The sequence below is a fragment of the Tamandua tetradactyla genome, chromosome 3 (assembly GCF_023851605.1).
Source record: "Tamandua tetradactyla isolate mTamTet1 chromosome 3, mTamTet1.pri, whole genome shotgun sequence".
NCBI classification, from domain to species: Eukaryota; Metazoa; Chordata; class Mammalia; order Pilosa; family Myrmecophagidae; genus Tamandua; species Tamandua tetradactyla.
Genome location: NC_135329.1, coordinates 170,927,971 through 170,953,080, shown reverse-complemented (window position 1 = coordinate 170,953,080; position 25,110 = coordinate 170,927,971). Strand labels below are relative to the sequence as shown.

General features: G+C 37.4%; 1 long non-coding RNA gene across 1 annotated transcript in view; it reads right to left on the bottom strand.

The window, feature by feature from the left end:
• LOC143677914 (uncharacterized) overlaps positions 1 to 25,110 on the bottom strand; it is a 65,863-nt gene that overhangs the window by 22,507 nt on the left and 18,246 nt on the right. Inside the window, exon 3 of the long non-coding RNA XR_013172975.1 lies at positions 5,393 to 5,508. This is a non-coding gene — a long non-coding RNA (uncharacterized LOC143677914). The remainder of the gene's footprint in view (positions 1 to 5,392; positions 5,509 to 25,110) is intronic.

Below are 25,110 nucleotides of genomic sequence, written 5' to 3'. Positions count from 1 at the left end.
TTTGTTTCAAAATATTTTCTGATTTCACTTGTAATTTCTCCCTTGACCCACTGATTGTTTAAGAGTGTGTTGTTTAGCCTCTACATATTTGTGGATTTTCTGGCCCTCTGTCATTGATTTCCAACTTCATTCCATTAAGAGCCAAGAAAGTATTTTGTATAATTTCAGTCTTTTTAAATTTATTGAGACTTGCTTTTTGACCCATTATCTTTGAGAATGATCCATGAGCACCGGAGAAAAATGTGTGTCCTGCTGTTGTGGGGTGTAATGTTCTCTAAATGTCTGTTAAGTCTAGTTCATGTAATGTATTATTTAAAATCTCATGTTTCCTTATTGATCCACTGTTTATATGCTCTATCCATTGATGAGAGCAGGGAACTGAAGTCTCCAACTATTATGGTAAAGATTTCTACCTACCCCCTCAGTGTTAGTCAATGTTTGCCTCATGTATTTTGGAGAACTCTGGCTTGGTGCATAAATATTTTTGATTGTTATGTTTTCTTATTGAATTGTTCCTTTTATTAATACATAGTGTCATTCTTTGTCTCTATTAATTGTTTTACATTTGAAGTCTAATTTTTCACATATTAGTGTAGTTACTCCTGCTCTTTTCTGACTGTGATTTGCATGAAATATCTTTTCCCAACCTTTCATATTCAACCTATTTTTGTCCTTGGGTCTAAAGTGAGTCTTCTGGAGATTCATATAGATGGGTCCTGTTTTTTAATCCGTTCTGCCAGTCTATGTCTTTTAATTGGGGAGTTAATCCATTACATTTAATGCTATTACTGTAAAGGCAGTATTTTCTGCTGCCATTTGTTTCTGGATTTTACATGTCATATCTAATTTTTCTCTCTTTTTGCTTTTACTGAGTCTTCATTTCTACACGCTTCTTCTACCTTTTCCCAACTGCCTGTAGTGCTCCATTTAGTCTTTCTTGCAGAGCCAGTCTCTTAGTCACAAATACTCCCAGTGATTGTTTGTCTGAAAATATTTTAATCTCCCCCTCATTTTTGAAGCACAGTTTTGCTGGATATCGAATTCTCATTTGGCAGATTTTCTCTTTTAGTGTCTTAATTATATCATTCCACTGCCTTCTCGCCTCCATGGTTTCTGCTGAGAAATCCACACATAGTCTTATTGACTTATATGTGATGGATTCCTATTCTTTTGCTGCTTTCACAATTCTCTGTCTTTGACATTTGACAATCTGATTAGTAAATGTCTTGGAATATGTCTATTTATATCTGTTCTGTTTGGGGTACACTACACTTCTTCACTTTATGTCTTTCATAAATGATGGTAAATTTTCAGTGATTATTTTCTCCATTAGTCTTTCTCCTCCTTTTCCCTTCTCTTCTCCTTCTGGAACACCCACCACACATATATTCATGCATTTCATGTTGTCATTCAATTCAATATGAGACCCTGCTCATATTTTTCCATTCTTTTCCCTATATTTATTTTGTATGTCAGATTTCAGATGTCCAGTCCTCGACTTCACTAATTCTTTCTTCTCCCTCTTCAAATCTATTGTTGTTGGTTTCTGTTTTTTTTTTTAATCTCTTCTTTTCTTCCTTTCATTCTTATAAGTTCTGTGATTTTTCAAGCTTTCTAATTCTTTTTGCTGCCCAATATCATCTTTATACCCTCCCTCAACTTGTTAATTTGATTTTTGATGAGATTTTGGCATATCTGTTCTAACATCCTAAATTAGTTGTTTCAACTCCTGTATCTTATTTGAAGTGTTGGTTTGTTCCTTTGACTGTGCCATATCTTCAACTTCCTAGTATGACTCATTATTTTTCACTGGCATCTAGACATTTGATTTCCTTAATTAGTTTATTGTCGAGTTTTCACTCTTTTACCTAGGGTTTTCTTGCTGGATGGCTTTATTCTCTATCTGTTCTTTGAAATTCAATTCAAGTTATTCTAGGTCTCTAGCATATGTTCTGTTTATCTGATCAGAATTTTTCAGCTCTTGATTTTCAGTTTCTTGTCCTGCCTATATGGAGCCTTTTATTTGAAAAGGGTCACCTCAGATATTATAGACCTCAGTCAGATTTTTCCATACCAGACAGGCCCTCATCTCAGGAGGAAAGAGGAGCCAGCATCAGTTTTCCCTGAGGGTGAGACCCAGAAGGTTGTCAGACTTTCCTATGAAGCCTTTAGACTCTGCTTTTCCTGTCTTGCTGAGCATGTGGCACTTGTCTTCCCACAGCTTCCCACCAGCTGTGGGAAGTGATATGTTGCCTTCAATTTAAGCAGATTCTTCCTGCCAGGGGCATGGTTGAGACAGAGATGAGGTAGTAAAATGGGTTTCATTGCTACTCTTTTCCAGTCCCTGGGGTCTCAATTCCTTGAGGGAGGGATTCTTCTTGGGCTGGGCCCTGCCCCCCTTTTCTTGGGGAAGATACATCCTTTAGGAATTAACCTCTTTCACCTGACTAATTACTTTGTCTCTCAGAGAAGCTTAATTCCATCCTCGTTGGGTCAGTGTTGGAGCCTGAGAGTGCTTCCAGTCCTATATGATGAACTGTTTAAGGAATAATAATTTTTAAAAAAAGCTAAAAAGACTTTGCAGAACTGCACACCTGCTTCTTGGATTTGTCAGTCAAGACCTTGAGTTAGTACGTAGCTCTGTGCCACATACTATGTGCCTCCTTTTCTTAGATTTCAGCTCTTTTCCAATATTTTGTGCTGTCCAACTCAAACCCATCCCCACCTTTTTTTTTTTTCCTATCAGCTCTGCCCCTACTCTGCATGGGCAAAACCTCCTAGTTCCTTTAGTTCTTATCCCAGGTTTATCTGTGTTGGGGGCCTGTTTTCAGTAGTCAGAATTTGTTCATTAATTCTGCAATTGGAGCTTGGTTGAGCTAAGCCCTCATTGCTATTAAAGTCTGTTCCCTTAAGGAAGACATTTCCTACATTTTAGAACCACACCTACTCTTTGAGACCAAAGGAAAAAGGTTTATTTTATCTTTAACCTAAATTTTCTATACCACATAATCTAACTCAACCTGTCTGGATAGCTCATTTAAGCAATTGAAACACAGGGAGCCCAGAATAAGAATAAAGGCCTTTAATCCTGTGTAGTTGACTGTAATGCCTGGGTACATCCTAGAATATAGTAAGCAGATAATCAAAAGATATTGGCAAAGTCCCTTGAGGGATGAGAGAAAAAAAAAGAAACTATTAAACTTTACCATCAGGGGATAGACCCCCACCTGTGTCAAACATTAGGGACACTCAAATCAACAGGCTAAGCCCTTGATCTTGACACTCTTGTGAAGCTTATGTAGGTAGTGGAGCTTAGCCTACCTATAGGTATGCCCAAAAGTTACTTCTGGAGGACCTCTTTTTTAAGCTCAACTTTTTAAGTGAAATTATAGTTCTCCCCACTATGTGGGACATGACATCCAGGGATGAAAGTCTCTCTGGCAGCACAGGAGATGACTTCCAGGGATGAGTTCAGCCTTAGAACCATGGGATCAATAATTCCATCCTGACCAAAAGGGGGGAAAGAAATGTAACTAATTTTGCTGGTTTGAAAGGATGTATGTCCCCTAGAAAAGCCATGTTTTAATCTAAATCCCATTTCATAAAGGCAGAATAATCCCTATTCAATACTGTATGTTTGAAACTGTAATCAGATCATCTCCCTGGAGATGTGATTTAATCAAGAGTGGTTGTTAAGCTGGATGCAGTGACAACATGTCTCCACCCATTTGGGTGGGTCTTGATAAGTTTTTGGAGTCCTATAAAAGAGGAAACATTTTGGAAAATGAAGGAGATTTGGAGAGAGCAGAGAATGCTGCAGCACCATGAAGTAGAGAGTCCACGAGCCAGCGACCTTTAGAGATGAAGAAGGAAAACGCCTCCCCAGGAGCTTCATGAAACCGAAGCCAGGAGAGAAAACTAGCAGATGATGCCATGTTTGCCATGTGCCCTTCCAGCTGAAAAGAAGCCCTGATGGTGTTCGCCATTGTGCCTTCTCACTTGAGAGAGAGACCTTGAACTTCATCAGCCTTCTTGAATCAAAGTATCTTTCCCTGGATGCCTGTGATTGGACATTTCTATAGCCTTGTTTAATTGGGACATTTCTTGGTGTTAGAACTGTAAACTAGAAACTCATTAAATTCCCCTTTTAAAAAGCCATTCTGTTTCTGGTATATTGCATTCCAGCAGCTAGCAAACTAGAACTCTAATAAAGTATCAGTGGCAAAGAGAGCTCAAATAGAGCCTGTAGGTTGCTCTTACACAAGCTTCAGTTAGACATTGCTACCTATCATAACCTGCCAAACCCAACCAAAACCATTCCAGCCAATCCTAAAGATCATCTAGGGCAATATATAAGATTCTACATAGGTTCCATGCACTAGAGTAACTTTCCAGAAACCTACAACCTCCAGATGGTTCCTTGGACCATGTAAGTCCTGAAACCTAGAGGGTCCAGCCTCTCCAGAACATCAGATAGTTTCATCTCCCTATCCCCTATTAGTGACAAAACCTTCCAACATTAAAAAATTAGAATGGCCATAGCCCAAATACCCCTAAAGAGAGGGATAGAAAGATCAAAGGTGTTGGTGTTGTTATACAGAGAAGATAGGATTTAGCAAATGAATATGAATGCTGAATCATTAAATTGATATCTCTTTTAGTCTCCAGTATCTTAGAGCAGCTAGAAGTAAAAACCTAGAAGCATAGAATAGTAACCCATGCCAAACTCTGACATATGTTCTATAATTAATTGTGGTGCTGTCCTTTGAAATTTATTGCTTTTTTGTATATATGTTATTTTTCAAAAAAGGAAAAAAGAGTCAATTATGATGATAAAAAAATATTCCTTCTAGCTCCCTATATTCTGGAGCAGCTAGAAGGAAAAATCTGAGAGGATGGTATGGTAGCCCATGACAAACTGGGATCTGTCCTATAACTACGTGTTGAAGAGTGCTCTGAAAATTATTGCTTTTTTTATTTCTTTGTTTTGTATATATGTATGTTATATTATACAATAAAAAAGTTTAAAAAAATAAAGTCTGTTCCCTTTCCCCTCAAGGAACCAGCCTGCTGTGTTTGTCGGGGAGGGACACCGCTTCCACTGCTTGGGGTAGTTACAGTTCTCTGTAGGATCTCAGCCATTCCACCTAATCCAGATTGATATACACCATATGTCTGGTTACTGATGTTCCCCCAGCACTTTTTCTGTACTTTTCCTTACTATTTACTAGCTGCTCTGAAGGACAAACTAAATTCCACACCTCAATATGCTGCCATTATGCCCCACCTCCATCAATTTTCTTATAAGTATTTTCTACTTGAGACTATACAATATTTGTTCTTTTTTTTCTGGCTTATTTTGCATCACATAATGTCCCCAAGTTTCACTCACCTTTTGCATGCCTCATGACTTCATTCCTTTCTGTAGCCGTACAATATTCCATCATATATATACATCAGAGTTCACCATTCTACTTCTCAGTCAATGTAACCTTCAGTCACCTCCATCTATTGGGCATCATGAATAATGTCCAAAGTAAGTAATCCATGTCTCACATTATCCTTATTTAATTGTACAATCATCAATACTCTCAATTTTAGACACTTTAAATGCTCCAAAGTGAAAATAAATAAGCACACCCTCACCAAATAAAGTATCCAAACCTCCCCTTTATGCTTGTCCTTCACCCCTATTTTTAACCCTGGTATTGCTGTGGTAATATCGATGCCTTCCTGTTAAATGTAGACCATAGTGTGCAATAGTAGTTTTTTTCCCCTATATCCCTCTATTGTTGATTCTTTGTATAAGATACATACCTTTGAAGTAGTTCATGCAAGAACTTATTTATCTCTGTACTGTTAATTGTGGGATACATGTCTCTATAACACCCCTTTCAATCATGTTCACCTTCAGTATGGCAGTATTACTTTAAACCCACTAAAGAACTGATTTCACTTCTATCTGTTCCCTTACATTTAAATTCAGCCTCATTAGCTAACCATTCACCCAGCTCTTTATTCTGTGTATCTCTAGGTCCCCTATATTCTATATTACAAGTCTCTGAGTTTACTTTCACTAAGGTCATAATAGTAAAATCATACAGTATCTGTCCTTTTGTGTGTGGTTTATTTCACTCAATATTATGTCCTCAAGTTTCATCCATGTTGTCATATGCTTTGGGACCTCATTTCATTTTACTGCTACATAATATTTCACCATATGTATATACCACATTTTGTTAATCCACTTGTCCATTGATGGGTTGTTTCCATCTTTTGGCAATTGTGAATAGTGCTGCTGTGACAGTGGGAAAATATCTGTTTGTGTCACTGCTTTCAGTTATTCTGGGTATGTATTGAGTAGTGGTGTTGCCAGGCATTAGAGTAACTTGATATTTAGTATTCTGAAGAAGCGTCTTCCATAGTGGCTGTACCATTATACATTCCCACCAGCAATCCTTAAGTGTCCAATTTCTCCACATCCTCTCCAACATTTGTAGTTTATTGTTTGTTTAATAGCAGCCATTCTTATGTTTATGAGCTTATATCTCATTGTCATCTTGATTTGCATTTCCCTTATAGCTAATGAAGATGAGCATCTCTTCATGTGCTCTTTAGCCATCTGTATTTGCTTTTCAGAAAAAATGCCTATTTATATCTTTAACCCGTTTTAAAATTGGGTTTTTTGTTCTTTTGTTCTCGAGTTGTATGATTTCTTTATATATAGGATATCAAACCTTTATCTGATATGTGATTTCCAAATATTTTCTCCCATTGGGTTGGCTGCCACTTCACCTTTTTGATAAACTCATCTTGAAGATGTTTCCCTATATTTTCTTCTGGGAGTTTTATGTTACTAGCTCTTATATTTAGATCTTTGAAACATGTTGAGTTAATTTTGTATAGGGTATAAGGTAAGGATTGTCTTTCATTCTTTTGGCTATTGACATCCAGTTCTCACATGCCCATTTATTGAAAAGACTATTCTATCCCAGTTCAGTGGATATGAGGACCTTGTCAAAGATCAGTTCATAGATTTGGTGGTCTATCTCTGCACTCTCGATTCAGTTCCACTGGTTAATACTTCTATCTTTGTGCCAGTACCATGCTGTTTTGACCAGTTATTATAATGCTTTATATAATAAGCTTTAAAATCAGCAAGCGTTAGTCCTCCTACTTAGTTCCTTTTTAGGATATTTAAGATCTCTATTTGAGATCTCTTTCCTTTACAAATAAATTTGATAACTAGCTTTTCCATATCTTCAAAGTTGGTTCTTCGAATTTTGATTGTGTTGAATGTGCAGATCAATTTGGGTAGACATCCTAACTACATTTAACTTTCCTATCGATGAGCAGTGAATGTTTTTCCACCTATTTAGATCTTTGATTTCTTCTAGCAATGTTATATAGTTTTATGTGTACAAGTCTTTACATCCTTGGTTAACTTTATTCCCAGATACTTGATTCTTTTAGTTGCTGTTTTGAATGACCCGCTGAATGAGAGTGCATTATTTAATCTCCATATATTTGTGAAAGTTCTTATTCTTTGGTGATTATTGATTTCTAGCTTTAGTCCACTGTGATCAGAGAATGTGCTTTGAATAATTTCAATCTTTTTAATTTTATGAAAGTATGTTTTGTGTGCCAGCATATAATCTATCCTGGAGAATGTTTCTTGAGCAGTAGAGAAGAATGTATATCCCAGTTTTTAGAGATATAATTATCTATATATATCTTTTAGGTATAATTCATTTATCAGATTAAGTTCTCTATCACTTTGTTGATCCTCTGTCTGATGGTTCTATCTATAGAGGAGAGTGGTGTATTGAAGTCTCCCACTATTTTTGTTGAAAAGTCTATTGCTCCCTTTCAATTTTGCCAATATTTGCTTCATGTATTTTAGAGCTCCTTGATTGGGAGCATAAACATTTATGATTGCTATTTCTTCTTGGTGAATTTTTTTCCCTTTTATTAATATGCACTGTCCTTTCTTGTCCCTTATAATGTCTTTACATTTAAAGTCTAGTTTGTCTGATATTAGTATAGCTACTTCTGCTTTCTTTTGGTTACAGCTTGCATGGAATATCTTTTTCCATCCTTTCACTTTCAATCTATTTGTATCCTTGCACCTAAGATGAATCTCTTGTAAGTAGCATATAGCTGAATCATATTTCTTAATCCTTTGTGCCAATCTGTGTCTTTTAATTTTGAGTTTAGTCCATTAACAATTAAAGTTATTTCTGTAAAGGCATTTCTTGAATCTACCATCTTATCACTTGGTTTTTATTTGTCAGAACTATATATTCTTTTCCCTCTTACTCTTTTTATCCTTTAAGTTACCTTTCCTGGTACTCGTCAGTTCCTTTCTTGTCTTCTTTTTTCAACCAACAGCTCTCCCTTTGTATTTCCTGTACAGTTGGTCTCTTGTTGACAAATTCTCTCAGTCTTTGTTTGCCTGTGAAAATTTTAATCTCTACCTCACTTTTTTTTTCTACCTCACTTTTGAAGGACAACTTAGCTGAATAGAGAATTCTTGGTTGGAAGTCTTTCTCTTTCAGGATCTTAAATATATCATACTGCCTTCTCAACTCCATAGTGCCTGTTGAGTAGTCCAAACTCAGTCCTATGTGGTTTCCTATGTATGTGGTGACCTGCTTTTCTCTTGCCACTTTCAGGTATTTCTGCCTCTCTTCAACATTTGGTAGACTGATTAGTATGAGTTTTGAAGTAGGCCTATTTGGAATTATTCTTTTTGGGGTTCATTGGTCTTCTTTGATTTGCATATTTATGTCTTTTATAAGGGTTGGGAAGTTTTCTCCCATTGTTTCCTCAACAAATCTTCCTAGCCCTTACTCGTCTCTTCTCCTTCTGGGGCATTGAAGATTCTTATATTTGTGCACTTTGTGTTGTCCATCATTTCCCCGAAATCCAATTCCAATGTTTCTATTTTTTTTTTTTTGCCATTTCTTCTTTTGTGTGTTCGAGTTCAATTGTCCTGTCCTCTATAGTTTGCTTATTCTTTCTTCTGCCTCTTCAGATCTGCTCTTGTATGTCTCAAGTGTATTTTAAATTTGGTCCACAGAATCTTTCATCTCTGTGATAGCAGCTACTTTTCTATTTATTTTTTCAAATTCTTCTTTATGCTTTCCTAGTGTCTTTTGATATCCTTTAGTGTGTTATTAGCCAAACTACTGAATTTATTTCAGAGATTTGTATGAATATCTTTGATTATTTGTTCCAAAGTCTGTGTCACCTCCAGATTTTTTTAATTTGTTCATTTGTCTGGGCCATATCTGCCTGCATCTTCATATGCTTTGTGATTTTCTGTTGTTTTTGAGGCATTTGATTATCTTGATAGGGGTTATTTTGAAAGTGGATTTCCCTCAGTCATCTAAGGTTTTGTATTTTCTTGGGTTTGCATTTAAGGTCTCCTTTCACATGGTTTGTCAGTAATTTCCCTCTAAATTGAGGCCCAGACTTCATGCAGAGGATGCAGCATTACTTAAGGATCTGTTCGAAACTAGACAGATAGGCAGTTTCCCAGACTGCACTTTCTGTTTCTTCCCACCAGATGGCACTCTTGGGCCTCTCCCTGACTGCATCAGCTGTGCGAGCTGATTGGCGACCCAGTGCAATTCCAGCCAGGGCTGGTGGTCCTGGTGCACATGCAACGCTGCCAACTCTTGGGCTGGGGGATGGGCAGGGTGTACCTCAGCAGGGATTCTGCTTGTGGTGGCAAGCACGCGGCATGGGGGTACAGAATGTGGCATGGCTTCCTTCCTCATCCTTACCTCCTTGTCCATTCACTCCTGTGGGCTCTGGGCCTCCATATGGAAAGGGGATCAATAGGATCTGTGCACTTGCTGGATTGTCTCTGGGAGCAGGGAAGGTAAGTTTATTGGCTTCTGGGTTCTCCAAGAGAGTTCCGGGCTGCAGAGCTGAGGGGACTGATCTCCCAAGTTAGCCACAGGGGCAGTCACTTTCCTGGGCATCACCTCTCATCCTCAGTGGAGTTACAACTGAGCCAACTCACCCCATTCTCTGTATCTCAATTCCTCAGCTTTTTCATCCAGGACCTCCCTATATGGTGTAGAAGACCCTCTAAGATAACATGCACCCTGAAACTGCTGTCCCAGTCATTTTTCTGTCATGTCCCGTGTTCCATGGAGCAGAGGTGAACTCAGCGTAATCTATTCTGCCATCTTCCCAGGTGTCCTAAATCTGATCTTTAGGGGAGAGTCCTGGGAATCTGTTTTAATAAATGCTTCCAATAATAATTCACAAACCACCTTGGTGTATGTTATCTTAGTCAATAAATTTAACTTGAAAGGACTTCTCAAAACAAGTAGAAAAACTGTCCTTATAAGGTGCCAAAGGACACTAAGTAATTTGAGAACTTAATATAGACCCAGATTTTATTATAGAACTGATGAGCAAGTTCTTTAGATTAAGATAAGTTATCTCTTGAGGGCATGTAACTTCTTACAGGTTGATTAGAACTTACAGCATGATTAGAACAGTATTTACTAAACTATTTTCACATGTGTCCCTATGTTATTACTATTATCTATACATTAACTGTATGTACTAACATTGCATATATTATTAAATATACCAAAAAAGTAAAAATTTAAGGGAGAGAAATGCATAAATATAAGCTTTCAAATTTTTTGGATACCTAGTAGATGATCTTTAAGTCACTTCAATTTGGTGACCACTGGAGTTACAACATGAAAACCTCATGAGCCTTTTCCATTCGTTTTTTCCCCTTTGTTCAATTCCTAGAGTTACAACATGAAAACTTCATGAGCCTTTTCCACTAGTTTTTTCACCTTTATTCAATTTGCTCTTCTGTTCATCTTCACTTCTTTCCCACAATGTACTTTTTTCCCATTGCTGCATAACAAATTATCACAAACTTGGCAGCTTAAAACAACACTCATTTCTTTGGTGACAGTTCTTTGAGTCAGAAGCCTGAGCACAGCCCATCAGAGGCTGCCCATGATCTCAGCTGAAATCAAGGGATTGTCTAGGGCTGCTGTCCCATCTGAGTCTCATTCAGGTTGTTGGCAGAATTCAGTTCCTTGTGGTGGTAAAGAGGAGTTCCCTGTTTCCTTGCTGGCTGTCAACTGAGGGCTATTCTGAGCTCCACATTCCATTCTCTGCCACATGACAGACTGTTCCCACAACATGACCTTCAAAACCAGCAGAATTCTCTCATACTTCATATCACTGACATCCTCTTTCTCTCTGATGTCTAGACCCAGATTTAAAGGCCTCATGTAAATATGTCAGAGACACAGATAATCTTCCTTTGGTTAATGCAAATCCTTTTTGCCAAGTAAGGCAATATAATCCTATCCTACCCTCAAGGAGAGGGGATTATACAAAGTGAATATACCAGAGCGTGGGAATCTTGGGAGCCATCTAAGAATTCTTCCTATCACACATAACCATGAAAATAAAGCCCATTTTTTTCATACTTGTTATACTTAATAATATTTTACTCGTGGTATTAATTCAAAGTTGATAAAATAAAATGTTTCTGTGAAAGAAAAGGTCCTTAATTCATGGACTGAATTTTAAGCAGCCCTTAAAATGAGGGAAGAAAAAGAGTTTCCCATATACCTGGGTTGCATATGTATGTGTAAATGTGATTAGTTTAGGATAGGTTTGTTCTGTCTTGTTTTGAACAGTAGGAACTCACATGACCTGAGATTATAGAAGTGTAGAACAGTTTGCCTTATCAAATGAGTGAAACATTTACTGTACCTAGATATAATTTCATATTGAGTATAAAAGTTGAGAGTAATGATGACTCTAACACAACTAAAATTATATAAAATTGAACTTAAAAATACTTCTAGTGATTTACTTTTCTCTTGAATGTTTAGAAAAAATAAAGAATTAAGTTCTACAGACTTTTAAGGCATACTTAAGTTATAGTACACCATGAAAATCAAGAGGGTCCTTGACTCTTACAGCAGTCACATATATTGAGGATTTGTAATAGTTATTCATAAATTCTGAGATACTTAGCTGTTTGTGCATAACCTGGTCATTTCCAGAAACTTCAGGTATTTATGTGACACCTGAGACTGAGAGTTAGAAATCTGAAGCTATGAAAGTCAGCACTACACCATTCAGGAACTGTTTAAAAAGTTGAAAAAGTGATTAGACTTCTACTAGGAATATAAATGAAGCTGATCTGGATAGAACTTAGGTAAATCAGAATACAGGGTAAAGGACGATATGGTTCATATTTTAAAACTTCTACTTCTATGTGAGACCAAAGGGACAGATGTGTATTTGGTACAAAATGTGCATTTTTGGTAATGTATTACCTAATTTAACTTGTATGATCAGTTTAATTGAACATCCTAAGTACATGGAATCTTGAATAGGGCATGAGATCTTGTTGGTTTGCACAAGTTAGTGTAATGCCCTGATATATCCCAGAGTAATTTGGGCAGAGAATAAAAAAGTATTTGCAAAGGCCCCTTGGGGGACTGGGGAGGAAGGAGGAAATATTCATCTTCCCCATTTGGAGAATTTCTGATATTGTTGCAAGCAGTGGGGACAACCAAATCAACAGGCTGAGCACTTGACCTTGGGGTTTGCCCCTGTGAAACTTATCCCTGCAAAGGAGAAGCTAGGCCTACTGATAATTATGCCTAAGAGTCACTCCCAGAGAACCTCTTTTGCTGCTCAGTTGTGGCCTCTCTCTCTCTCTAAGCCAACTCAGCAGGTGAACTCACTGCCTTCCCTCCTACGTGGGACATAACTCCCAGGATGTAAATCTCTCTGTCAGTGTGGTACAGAATTCCTAGGTGAGCCAGAATCTGGCTTTATAGGCTTGAGAAAGCATTTTTACCCCAAAGGGGGAAGAGAGAAATGAAACAAAGTGAAGTTTCAATGACTGAGAGATTTCAAACAGAGTCAAGATATTATCCTGGGGATTATTCTTATGCATTCTATAGATATCCCTTTTCAGTTTATGGTGTATGGGAGTTGCTGGAGGGAAATACCTGAAACTGTCGAGTTGTGTTCCAGTAGCCTTGATTCTTGAAGACTACTGTATAATGATATAACCTTTACAACGTGACCATATGATTGTCAAAAACATATTGCTGTTGTTCCGTTTATCCACGATATGGACAGATAAGTGAAAAAAAATAAGAATAATAAATAAATAAATAAGGGGGATAAAGGAAAAAAAATGGTAGATTGAAATACTGTTGGTCAATGAGAGGAAGGGGTAAGGGGCCTGGGATGTATGAGTTTTTTCTTTTTTATTTCTTTTTCTGGAGTGATGCAAATGTTTTAAAAATGATCATGGTAATGAATACACAATTATGTGATGATATTGTGAGCCATTGATTGTATACCATGTATGGACTGTATGTGTGTGAAGATTTTTCAATTAAAATATTTTTTAAGAAAAGAATCTACGATGAAATTCTTGAAAAATAGGAAAGATGAAATCAAGGACTCTGCTAGGATAAATAACTGATATTTCCTCTGCACAGTTTAGGATTTCGATGGACAGTTAAAGCTTGCACTTTCTAGGGACTTTTAAATGCTGCTTTTAAACCTTCATCTAGATATAAAAGAAAATGGCAAAGTCAAACCATAGTCTGTTGAAATGAGAAGAGCTGCAGAATCTAATAAATTCATTGGAAGCAGCTAATAAAGTGGTCCTGCAGTTGAGATAACTGGAAATGATGAATACCAGCATGATCAGATTTCACTGCTACAATGAAATGCACAGTGAATAGTGTATGTTCAGAAAAGTTGTGATGTATTTTCTAAGCTGAGAAAGCAGCAGTGACGAAATTACAAGATAAAAATTTATGAACTTCTACCAAGAAAGGAAATTACATGGTTGACATAAAATGCATTGAAAAATGAAAGATGAAAAAGCTCTAGTAAGAGTTTATATTTTCATAATGACTGTTGTGCCAAATTTATTAAATATTTGACAAATCTTTGTGAATATGCAGTTTTATTTAAAGCAAAAAATATGTTCTATAGTAATGTAAACATACAAAGCACAAGTATACTTGAATACTGCTTTTAGAAATAGGTGAATAGCAAGGCCATGTGTTACAGATATATAATTATTAATTCATGGTATGTTTTAAAGAATGTATAAGCTTTTATAACTCAGGATATTCCATATGTTTCATATTTCAAATGAAAAATTATACAAAATTTGTTAGAGAAAGAAGTTCTTAGACATACACAAAGTAAAAATACTCTAAATTTATGTGAATAACTGTGTTTGTGAAGTCTAGAAACTAAAATCTTGAACTAGAATGCAAGACAAAATTGAAATAATGTGGTTGCTCTTGCAGTTCTGTATCTGACTGGGAGTGTATGGTCTGATGAAAATAATAGATGTCATTGTATAGTGTATCTATTACTATTCGAATAGCAGATAAGACTATATATAAGCCCATTTTTGTTATAAATTCTTAATACTAAATTTAACATTTTGGATGTTAACATCATAGGTAAACAACCCATTTTCAACTTCAGTTAATTTCAGTTAACCTTTAAAATAAGCATTCTGAATAAATAAATAACGTCATAAAAATTTGAAGAAGAGGGAATGCTACCTGATTTCATGAACCCAACATATCCTAATACCAAAGCCAGACAAAGATGCTGCAAGAAAATAAAATTTCTGTAATGATTATAGATGCAAAAATCCTCAAAAAATGTTAGCAAATTGAGTCCAATGGCATATTAAAAGAATTATACATCGTGGTCAACTGGGTTTTATCCTAGATATGCAAGAGTGGTTCAACACAAAACAATGCAGTGCACCACGTTAAGAAACAGAAGGGTGCTTTCTCCGCCGGCGGCGCTTCCGCCGCCACCCAGCCCTCCTCTCCCTCTTTCTCTGCCGGCGGCGCTCCTGCCACCACCCAGCCCTCCACTTCCCCCTTCTCCGCCAGCGGCGCTCCATCCGCCATCTTGCCCTCCTCTTCCCCCTTCTGCTCCGGCAGCGCTCCATCCGCCATCTTATCCTTCCTTTTCTCCTCCTGCTCTGGCGGCTCTCCAACCACCACCGTGCCCTCTTCCACCTTCACCGGCTCCTCTGCCACCGTCCTCGACAGCCTTGCCACCCTCAACTTTCCTCCTCCAGAACAGCTACTGGGGGAGTGGAGACGATACACAGCAGCTCCCGGAGCCACGCCAGAGATCAAAGGGACAGTGTACCCCATCCTGGAATGACTGACTGTCTGGGAGAACCAGCTCCGGTGAGATCGCCGAGGGGTGCGGGCTTTCCCGGGTGGGATGGCAAGCGGCTGGAGTCCCTCCCTTCCTCCTTCCCAGGCCAGCTGGCAGAATTGGGCAGGCGGTCCACTCGGGCCGTGGCGGCTGGCGCCCCCACCACGCGAGGCCCCCCGGACCAACTGAGAGAGTTGGGTCGGAAATCCCCAGACTGCGGAGAACGGTGACCAGGGGGGGTCCCTTCCAAACACGTGACTCCCCGTTCCGGCTGGGAACGGTGCACTCTCCCGGGCTGCGGCGGCTGGCGCCCTCCCGCCACGCTTGGCACCCTGGGCCAACTAGGAAATTCGGTCGGGCGCTCTCCCGGGCTATGGCGGCCAGCAACCCTCCCCGCGTTCGGACCCCCGGGCCGGCTGGCACTCTTCCAAGCCGCTTCGGCTGGCGAACCTCCCCCACGGCGAGAGTTTCCAAAGATAAAGGACCCACAGCACCTTTCACTGGTGGAACCCGCAGACAAACGTGTGCCACGAGCGCCACCTACTGGGCAGGATAAGAAAAACAGAACCCAGAGATTTCACAGAAAAATCTTTCAACCTGTTGGGTGCAACACCCAGGGAAATCTGACTAAATGCCCAGACGCCAGCAGAAGATAACGGATCATGCTCAGAAAATTGAAAATATGGCCCAGTCAAAGGAACAAACCAATAGTTCAAATGAGATACAGGAGCTGAAACAACTAATGCTGAATATACGAACAGAAATGGAAAACCTCTTCAAAAACAAAATCGATAAATTGAGGGAGAACATGAAGAAGACATGGGCTGAACAAAAAGAAGAAATAGAAAAACTGAAAACACAAATCACAGAACATATGGGAGTGAAGGACAAAATAGAAAAGATGGAAAAAACAATGGATACCTACAATGGTAGATTTAAAGAGACAGAAGCTAGAATTAGTGACCTGTAGGATGGAACATCTGAATTCCAAAAAGAAACAGAAACTATCTGGAAAATAATGGAAAAATTTGAACAGGGTATCAGGGAACTCAAGGACAATATGAAGCGCACAAATATACGTGTTGTGGGTGTCTCAGAAGGAGAAGAGAAGGGTAAAGGAGGAGAAAAAATAATGGAAGAAATTATCACTGAAAATTTCCCAACTCTTATGAAAAACCTAAAATTACAGATCCAAGAAGTGCAGCGCACCCCAAAGAGATTAGACCCAGATAGGCGTTCTCCATGACACTTACTAGTTAGAATGTCAGAGGTCAAAGAGAAAGAGAGGATCTTGAAAGCAGCAAGAGAAAAACAATCCATCACATACAAGGGAAACCCAATAAGACTATGTGTAGATTTCTCAGGAGAAACCATGGAAGCTAGAAGACAGTGGGATGATATATTTAAATTACTAAAAGAGAAAAACTGCCAACCAAGACTCCTATATCCAGAAAAATTGTCCTTCAAAATGAGGGAGAAATTAAAACATTCTCAGACAAAAAGTCACTGAGAGAATTTGTGACCAAGAGACCAGCTCTGCAAGAAATATTAAAGGGAGCACTAGAGTCAGATACGAAAAGACAGAAGAGAGAGGTATGGAGAAGAGTGTAGAAAGAAGGAAAGTCAGATATGATATATATGATACAAAAGGCAAAATGGTAGAGGAAAGTATTATCCAAACAGTAATAACACTAAATGTTAATGGACTGAATTCCCCAATCAAAAGACATAGACTGGCAGAATGGATTAAAAAACAGGATCCTTCTATATGCTGTCTACAGGAAACACATCTTAGACCCAAAGATAAACATAGGTTGAAAGCGAAAGGTTGGGAAAAGATATTTCATGCAAATAACAACCAGAAAAGAGCAGGAGTGGCTATACTAATATCCAACAAATTAGACTTCAAATGTAAAACAGTTAAAAGAGACAAAGAAGGACACTATATACTAATAAAAGGAACAATTAAACAAGAAGACATAACAATCATAAATATTTACGCACTGAACCAGAATGCCCCAAAATATGTGAGGAATACACTGCAAACACTGAAAAGGGAATTAGACACAAATAGTTGTAGACTTCAATTCACCACTCTCATCAATGGACAGAACATCTAGACAGAGGATCAATAAAGAAATAGAGAATCTGAATATTACTATAAATGAGCTAGACTTAATAGACATTTATAGGACATTACATCCCACAACAGCAGGATGCACCTTTTTCTCAAGTGCTCATGGATCATTCTCAAAGATAGACCATATGCTGGGTCACAAAGCAAGTCTTAACAAATTTAAAAAGATTGAAATCATACACAACACTCTCTCGGATCATAAAGGAATGAAGTTGGAAATCAATAATAGGCGGAGTGCCAGAAAATTCACAAATACCTGGAGGCTCAACAACACACTCTTAAACAACAAGTGGGTTAAAGAAGAAATTGCAAGAGAAATTAGTAAATACCTCAAGGCGAATGAAAATGAAAACACAACATATCAAAACTTATGGGACGCAGCAAAGGCAGTGCTAAGAGGGAAATTTATTGCCCTAAATGCCTATATCAGAAAAGAAGAAAAGGCAAAAATGCAGGAATTAACTGTCCACTTGGAAGAACTGGAGAAAGAACAGCAAACTAATCCCAAAGCAAGCAAAAGGAAAGAAATAACAAAGATTAGAGTAGAAATAAATGAAATTGAAAACATGAAAACAATAGAGAAAATCAATAAGACCAGAAGTTGGTGTTATGAGAAAATCAATAAGATTGATGGGCTCTTAGTAAGATTGACAAAAAGAAGAAGAGAGAGGATGCAAATAAATAAGATCAGAAATGGAAGAGGAGACATAACTACTGACCTCACAGAAATAAAGGAGGTAATAACAGGATACTATGAACAACTTTACACTAATAAATACAACAATTTAGATGAAATGGACGGGTTCCTGGAAAGACATGAACAACCAACTTTGACTCGAGAAGAAATAGATGACCTCAACAAACCAACCACAAGTAAAGAAATTGAATTAGTCATTCAAAGCTTCCTAAAAACAAAAGTCCAGGACCAGACGGCTTCACATGTGAATTCTATCAAACATTCCAGAAAGAATTAGTACCAACTCTCCTCAAACTCTTCAAAAAAATCGAAGTGGAGGGAAAATTACCTAATTCATTCTATGAAGCCAACATCACCCTCATACCAAAACCAGGCAAAGATATTACAAAAAAAGAAAACTACAGACCAATCTCTCTAATGAACATAGATGCAAAAATCCTCAATAAAATTCTAGCAAATCGTATCCAACAACACATTAAAAGAATTATACATCATGACCAAGTAGGATTCATCCCAGGTATGCAAGGATGACTCAACATAAGAAAATCAATTAATGTAATACACCATATCAACAAATCAAAGCAGAAAAATCACATGATCATCTCAATTGATGCAGAGAAGGCATTTGACAAGATTCAACATCCTTTCCTGTTGAAAACACTTCACAAGATAGGAATACAAGGGAACTTCCTTAAAATGATAGAGCGAATATATGAAAAAACCACAGCTAATATCATCCTCAATGGGGAAAAATTGAAAACTTTCCCCCTAATATCAGGAACAAGACAAGGATGTCCACTATCACCACTATTATTCAACATTGTGTTGGAGGTTCTAGCCAGAGCAATTAAACAAGAAAAAGAAATACAAGGCATCAAAATTGGAAAGGAAGAAGTAAAACTATCACTGTTTGCAGACGATATGATGCTCTACGTCAAAACCCGGAATAATCCACAACAAAACTACTAGAGCTAATAAATGAGTACAGCAAAGTAGCAGCTTACAAGATCAACATTCAAAAATCTGTAGCATTTCTATACACTAATAATGAACAAGCTGAGGGGGAAATCAAGAAACGAATCCCATTTACAATTGCAACTAAAAGAATAAAATACCTAGGAATAAATTTAACTAAAGAGACAAAAAACCTATATAAAGAAAACTGCAAAAAACTGCTAAAAGAAATCACAGAAGACCTAAATAGATGGAAGGGCATACCATGTTCATGGATTGGAAGACTAAATATAGTTAAGATGTCAATCCTACCTAAATTGATTTACAGATTCAATGCAATACCAATCAAAATCCCAACAACTTATTTTTCAGAAATAGAAAAACCAATAAGCAAATTTATCTGAAAGGGCAGGGTGCCCCAAATTGCTAAAAACATCTTGAGGAAAAAAAACGAAGCTGGAGGTCTCGCGCTGCCTGACTTTAAGGCATATTATGAAGCCACGGTGGTCAAAACAGCATGGTATTGGCATAAAGATAGATATATCGACCAATGGAATCGAATAGAGTGCTCAGATATAGACCCTCTCATCTATGGACATTTGATCTTTGATAAGGCAGTCAAGCCAACTCACCTGGGACAGAACAGTCTCTTCAATAAATGATGCCTAGAGAACTGGATATCCATATGCAAAATAATGAAAGAAGACCCATATCTCACACTTTATACAAAAGTTAACTCAAAATGAATCAAAGATCTAAACATTAGGTCTAAGACCATAAAACAGTTAGAGGAAAATGTAGGGAGATATCTTATGAAACTTAAAATTGGAGGCGATTTTATGGACCTTAAACCTAAAGCAAGAGCACTGAAGAAGGAAATAAATAAATGGTAGCTCCTCAAAATTAAACACTTTTGTGCATCAAAGAACTTCATCAAGAAAGTAGAAAGACAGCCTACACAATGGGAGATAATATTTGGAAATGACATATCAGATAAAGATCTAGTATCCAGAATTTATAAAGAGATTGTTCAACTCAACAACAAAAAGACAGCCAACCCAATTACAAAATGGGAAAAAACTTGAACAGACACCTACCAGAAGAGGAAATACAAATGGCCAAAAGGCACATGAAGAGATGCTCAATGTCCCTGGCCATTAGAGAAATGCAAATCAAAACCACAATGAGATATCATCTCACACCCACCAGAATGGCCATTATCAACAAAACAGAAAATGACAAGTGCTGGAGAGGATGCGGAGAAAGAGGCACACTTATCCACTGTTGGTGGGAATGTCAAAGGGTGCAACCACTGTGGAAGGCAGTTTGGCGGTTCCTCAAAAAGCTGAATATAGAATTGCCATACGACCCAGCAATACCATTGCTGGGTATCTACTCAAAGGACTTAAGGGCAAAGACACAAACGGACATTTGCACACCAATGTTTATAGCAGCGTTATTTACAATTGCAAAGAGATGGAAACAGCCAAAATGTCCATCAACAGAAGAATGGCTAAACAAACTGTGGTATATACATACGATGGAATATTATGCAGCTTTAAGACAGGATAAACTTATGAAGCATGTAATAACATGGATGGACCTAGAGAACATTATGCTGAGTGAGTCTAGCCAAAAAGTAAAGGACAAATACTGTATGGTCCCACTGATGTGAACAGACATTCGAGAATAAACTTGGAATATGTCATTGGTAACAGAGTCCAGCAGGAGTTAGAAACAGGGTAAGATAATGGGTAATTGGAGCTGAGAGGATACAGACTATGCAACAGGACTAGATACAAAAACTAAAAAATGGACAGCACAATAATACCTAATTGTAAAGTAATCATGTTAAAACACTGAATGAAGCTGCATCTGAGCTATAGGTTTTTTTTGTTTGTTTGTTTGTTTTCTACTATTATTATTACTTTTATTTCTTTTCTGTATATTAACATTCTATATCTTTTTCTGTTGTGTTGCTAGTTCTTCTAAACCGATGCAAATGTAGTAAGAAACGATGATCATGCATCTATGTGATGATGTTAAGAATTACTGATTGCATATGTAGAATGGTATGATTTCTAAATGTTGGGTTAATTTCTTTTTTTCCGTTAATTAAAAAAAAAAAAAAGAAACAGAAGGGCAAAAACCACATGATCATCTCAATTGACATGGAAAAGGCATTTGACAAAGCCCAGCATCTTTTCTTGATAAAAACTCTTTGAAAGATAGGAATCAAAGGAAACTTCCTCAGCATGATAAAGTGCATATATGAAAAACCCACAGCTAACATCATACTGAATAGTGACTCAAAGCTTTCCATCTAAGATCTGGGACAAGGACACCCGCTGTCATTGCTATTTACCATTTTGCTGAAAGTTCTAGCTAGAGGAGTTTGGCAAGAAAAAAAAAAGGCATCCAAATTGGAAAGGAAGAAGCAAAATTTTCACTATTTTCAAATGATATGACACCTGATATGTCTAGAAATCTACAGCAAAGATTTCTAGTAGTCCCAAGAAATCTACAACAAAGATACTAGAGCTAATAAAGTGAGTTCATCAAAGTGGTGAGATACAAGATCAACAGGCAAAAATCAGTGGTGTTTCAATACACTAGTAAGCAGCAATCAGCAGGAAATCAAGAAATCAATCCATTTATAATGGCAACTAAAAGAAATAAATAGCAAGTTAAAAATGCTGCAAGAAAATAAAATTACAGGAATAAATTTAAACCAAAGATGTAAAGGATCTATACTTTCTGTGTAAAGGATCTATGCACAGAAAATTACAAAGCATTGCTAAAAGGAACCAAAGAAGACCTAATACATGGAACAACATTCTGTGTTCATGGATTGGAGGACTAAATATCATTATGATGTCATCTCTACCCAAATTGATTTACAGATTCAACACAATCCCAATAAAAATTCCTACAGTCTACTTTGTGGAAATGGAAAAGCCAATCCTCAAATTTACTTGGAAGGGCAAGGGGCCATGAATACCAAAAGCATCTTGAGAATGAAAAATGAAGCAGGAGGATTCCTACTTCCTGACTTTAAATCATATAACAGAGATATAATTGTCAAAACAGCATAGTACTAGGGGTGCACAGGTGGTTCAGTGTAGAATGCTCGCCTTTCATGTGAGAGACCTGGGTTCGATTCCTGGACCATGAACCCCACCCCACCCCCTCTGAAAAAAGCATGGGTACTGGCTAAAAGATAGATCTATTGATCAATGGCACTGAATTGAGAGTTCAGAAATAGACTCTCATATCTATGGTCAATTGATTTTTTAATAAGGCAGCTAAAGTCACTAAATTAGATGGAACAGTCTCTTCAACAAATGATTCTGGGAGGACTGTTTATCTATATCCAAAAGAATAAAAGAAGACCCCTTCTCACACCTTACACAAACTTAATTAAAAATGGATCAAGGGTCAGGCATTGCCTAAAGATCCCTCTGGGATTGGAAGAGGGATTAAAGGAGAAGGAGGAGGTATAACAGAGAAAATGGGATTTAACAAATGAGTATGGCTGCTGAATCACTATATTGATGTTCCTTCTAACCTCCATGTATTTTGGAGCAGCTAGAAGGAAAAATATGACATGGTGGAATAATAGTCCATGACACACTCTGGGATCTGTTCTGTAACTACTTGAAGCGTACTTTGAAAATTATTGTTTTTTTTCTTTCTTTGTTTTGCATATATGTCATATTTTAAATAAAAAGGTTTTAAAAGAGTGGATCAACATTCTAAATATAGGATCTAGGACCAAAAAACTTTGAGAAGAAAATGTAGGGAAGTATCTTCAAGATCTGGTAGCAGATTGTGGTTTCTGAGAACTTACACCCAAAGCACAAGCAATAAAAGAAGAAATAGATAAATGGGACCACCTCAAAATTGAATACTTTTGTCTTTCTAAGGACTTTATCAAGAAAGTCAAAAGGCAGCCCACTCAATGGGAGAAAATATATAGAAGCCACATATCTAATAAAGGTTTAATATCCAGAATATATAAAGAAATCCTACAACTCAACAATGAAAAGACAACCCAATTTTAAAATGGGCAAAAGACTTGAATAGGCAGTTTTCCAAAGAGGAAATACAAATGGCTAAAAATGAACATAGAAAGATTCTCAAAATAATTAGTTATTAGGGAAATGCAAATCAGAACCACAATGAGATATCATCTCACACCTACCAGAATGGCCATTATCACAAAAGCTGAAAATACAAATGCTGGAGAGGATGTGGAGAAATAGGAACATTTATTCACACTGGTTGGAATGTAGAATGATGCAATTGCTTTCAAAGACAGTTTGGAGTTTCTAAGTATAGAAATGACATATGATCCAGCCATCCCATTACTAGGTATATACTCACAATACCTGAAAGCAGGAATATGAACAGATATTTGCACACTGATGTTCATAGAGACATTGTTCACAATTACCAAAAGATAGGAACAATCTAAAAGTCCATCACCTGATGAATGGATAAACAAAATGTGATATATACATACAATGGAATATTATTCAGAAGAATGTTATTCTTCTTCATTTCAAGAAGAAATGAAGTCCTGATGCATGTTTCAACATGGATGAGCCTTGAAGACATTATGCTGAGTGAAATAAACCAGATACAAAAGGACAAATATTGTATGGTCTCAGTTACATGAAATAATTATAATGAGCTAACTTTTAGAACTAAAATCTATGGTATAGGTTGCCAGGAAACAGAAAGAAGGTAGAGAATGGGGAGCTCATGCTTGATTTGTACAGAATTTTTAATAAGGCTGATTATAAATATTTGGAAATGGATAGAGGTGATGGTAGCACATTACTGGAAGGGTAACTAACGCTGACTTATGGGTGTGATTATGGTTGAAAAGGGAGGCTTAGGGTTGTGTATGTCACTAGAAGGAAAGTTAAAGAATAAAATGGCATGTTGAACGCTGTTGTGTGTGAATGATGGCTGTGGTTAATTATATAAATATAAGAATGTTCTTACATGAAATAGAATAATTGTACAGCACTATTATAAGGTATTAGTACTAGTGTGGTATATGGAGAATAAAAATAACAAATGCAAGCCATGGACTATAGTTAATACCAACACTGTTATTTTTTTCTGTAGTTGTAACACATGTACTATACCAGTGCCAAGTCTCAAACTCATAGTGTTAGAATCTAGAATACAGGTTACCAGGAAATCGAATGAGAGTAGAGAATGGAGAGCTAAATGCTTAATTTGTCCAGAATTTTTAATTAGGTTGATTGTAAATGTTTGGAAATGGATAGAGGTGATGGTAGCACAATATTGTGAGTGTAATTAACAGCACTGTATTATTTGTGGACTGTGGTTGAAAGGGGAAGTTTAGAGTCAAGTATGTTACTAGAAGGAAAGCCAGAGGATAAAACATGAAACTGTATAGCACAGTGAGCCTTTTTGTGGACAATAACTGAGGTTGATAGTACAAATATGGAAATGTTCTTTCACGAACTAGAACAATTGTGCATCACTGTTAAAGGGTGTGGTAGTTAGGTTCAGGTGTCAACTTGGCCAGGTGAAGGCACCTAGTTCTGTTGCTGTGGGTATGAGTCAATGGTACATGAACCTCATCTGTTGCTGATTACATCTGCAGTCATCTAGGAGGTGTGCCTGCTGCAACGAATGACTTAATTGGCTGGTGCTTAAATGAGAGAGCTCAACCTAGCTTAGCACAGCCCAAGCAGCTCTGCATACCTCATTTCAGCACTCGCAGCTCAGCCCAGGCCTTTGGAGATGCAGAAAGAAATCACCCCAAGGAAAGTTGTTGGAACTCAGAGGCCTGGAGAGGCCAGCAGAGATCACCCTGTGCCTTCCCACGTGAAAAAGAACCTCAGCTGAAAGTTAGCTGCCTTTCCTCTGAAGAACTAACAAAATAAATCCCCTTTTATTAAAAACCAACCCGTCTCTGGTGTGTTGCATTCCGGCAGCTAGCAAACTAGAACACAGGGTGTTGATAATAGGGTGGTATGTGGCAAAAAATATACCTAATGCAAACTATAGACTATAGTTTGCTATTAGGTTATTAGGT